Source organism: Gavialis gangeticus, unplaced genomic scaffold (genome assembly GCF_001723915.1).
Source record: "Gavialis gangeticus isolate Ggan-Ray unplaced genomic scaffold, GavGan_comp1, whole genome shotgun sequence".
Classification (NCBI taxonomy): Eukaryota; Metazoa; Chordata; order Crocodylia; family Gavialidae; genus Gavialis; species Gavialis gangeticus.
The window spans coordinates 48,695,350-48,697,872 of record NW_017728994.1 but is presented as its reverse complement, the minus strand read 5'-3'; the positions used below and the strand labels follow the sequence as shown (position 1 = coordinate 48,697,872).

The 2,523-nt window shown below is 46.1% G+C and overlaps 1 protein-coding gene across 2 annotated transcripts in view; it reads left to right on the top strand.

The window, feature by feature from the left end:
- SH3PXD2A (SH3 and PX domains 2A) overlaps window positions 1-2,523 on the top strand; it is a 331,374-nt gene that overhangs the window by 136,488 nt on the left and 192,363 nt on the right. The window lies entirely within an intron of this gene.

The window sequence follows — 2,523 nt, the reverse complement described above, 5'->3', positions numbered from 1 at the left end:
TTGACTACAGAAAAATAACAGAGCAATTCTTCTGTTGCAACAAAGCTCAGAAAGGCCCCAGCGGGGCAGACTGTTTTAAGACTATAGCTTCCTGTTTGGTATCTCTAGGTTTATCTTGTGACCCAGGTTTGCTAACAGTGCTAATGTTGTGTGGCACCCTGTGATACCTTTGAAAGGCTCTCAAGGCACCCCAGGGTGCTGTAGCACCCTGGTTGAGAATCACCATTCTAGAAGATGCAGCTAAATCTTGTCAGTTCATTTACTTTTCACTGATTGCCTCCCGTGGGTCTTTAAGGACTCAGTCGTGCGCTGCCTTGAATTCTTTTGCTCTGGCTACCTGCATTGCCAGTGCGCCTGTGGAGGGGTGAAGAGCTGCTGCGAGCAGGGAGTGGGCAGCACATGGGTGCTGCACTTACAGGGAGGGGGGAATGCCTGGGTCATAATTTGCTTGTGGTCTGCTCCAGGGAGAGCATGGAAACTCCATAATCTAGCCCAGGAGGGGAAATGATATGAGTTGTAGTCTGCAGTACTAGTGCCCTCTTGAAAAGTGAAAAACCCAGCCCTACCTACAGGTAGTGGAGTTTGTTTCCTGTAAGTGGGACTGAGGAGACTGTAGCAAAAGCATCATTGGTAACACTGGGGCCGAAGTGTATGAGAGTAATTAGGAAAAACGATTTGCACTTTCCTATGAGACGTTCCTGCGGAACGTTTCTCAAATCCTTTGCAAACATTAAGACTCCCATCACTCCTGTAAGGTAGATATTGCTGCCCTTGTTTTCTTGGTGGGGAGAATCAGACATGCACAGTTAAAGAGCTGAGCCAAGGTCAGAGAGGCAAGTTGGTAGGAATTAAATGCTTATTTTTTTCCTGACGCCAGGCTTTGTGCCAGAACATTGCTGCCCTGTTCTATTGTAATAAAGTATTGCAAGTTCCTAAACCCTTTCTTCTTACGTGTTTCCTCAGGTAAAATCCTGTTCCGGAGGAGTCATGTTCGAGACGTGGCTGTGAAAAGACTGAAGCCCATTGATGAGTATTGCAGGGTAAGTGCCGGCATTGGAAGTGGGGGCTGAGCTTTAACCTCCAGGCTGCAAGCAAAACTAGCTCCGAACTACAGCGTCCCACCTGGAGCTGGAGGTAGGCAGTTCCAGACAGAGCTTCTACCACTCAGGGAGCCCAGAAGAGTTGAAGTGAGAGCCTTTAAGGACCCTTGAGCTAAAATGTGCAGCTTTGCATGTGCAGACTGAAATAGGTACCCTTCACAGGCCCAGAAACATCTAGCAAATGGTACAAGCCATAAGCAGGGTTTTACCTGCTAAAGCATTTCAAAGTAATGTAGATTTTATTGCTGCCTATTGGGATTCTCTCTGTTGTGCTCTTTGTATGTACAAGGAGCCATTTCGAACGTAGAGGAGAGTAGCCAGCAAAGCAATGTCATCCTTACCCATCCTCCTATTCCCTTAGAATAGGCTCATGAAACTAGTTAGTACTTCTTGGAACAGTGTTCCTAATACTAGGTGAAGCTCTGGCATTTCACTGTAAGTAGGGATGACCTAATCTGCCTTTTCCACCTATGACTGTATGATTTGCTGACCATTAATCCTCTGACACTAAATTAAAAGTTATTTCTAAGCAAGTATGGGCTCCAGCTTTTAGAGAGTGATTTGCCATGTCAAGTGAAGTGCATAATCTAAACCCCAGACTTCCTCTTTTATTTCCTATGGGCTTTTCTTTAGAAAGCAAGATGGGGAGGTGGAGGGGAAAAATGTATTCACAAGAACTCTTCCTGTCAGACATTTGCTCATCCAAAGTGGGTGCAAACTGCTGGAAACCGCAGCCGTTGCTGGGTAGGAAGAGCAGCAAAGATATTTCATTGAAATCCTTGTCATCCAAAACATCTGCCTGAGGAAACTGGATAAAACATGTGATAAAAGTCTTATCTCATGAGATCAGGCTTTTGATGCAACAATTAACGCAGTGTCCGACTAATAATGGCTAAGTGGCTATCTTTAAAACTGCGCGCTCGTACTGTATCCCCAGCATTCTTCATTCAGACAGGAACCACAGGGGATGTGTGCAGTCAGAAATAATGTCACGGGTTCACCGAACAGACGCACCATCTAGAAAGTGGTAATTTACTCCGGGGGGTGCCGACATGACCCCTGACCTCCACGAACTGGAAGCTGGTTATCTGGGCTACCATTGTCTAAGGAGCAGACAGCCCGGTACTGGGTTAGGGTTACATCACTGGTCATGTCTGAGGAGTATATCACAGCGACAGTTGTTGCAAAGATCATTAACACTGAAGTGCTGTGACTGCCACTGGCCACCCCTCTCATTACGTATTTACTTCCTTGGAGGAGCCTGTTCAAACCTTCTCTGCCTTTTTGTGGAGCACAATGAGCTTCCTTCATTTCCAACAGACTTCTCATTTATGCAAAAACAGGTTCAAGTCAGTAAGGGGCAAGTTTAAAGCTGTGGCTCAGTTTAGAAAGGCCTGTAGAAGTTTGCTGGCTTCTCCTAGGG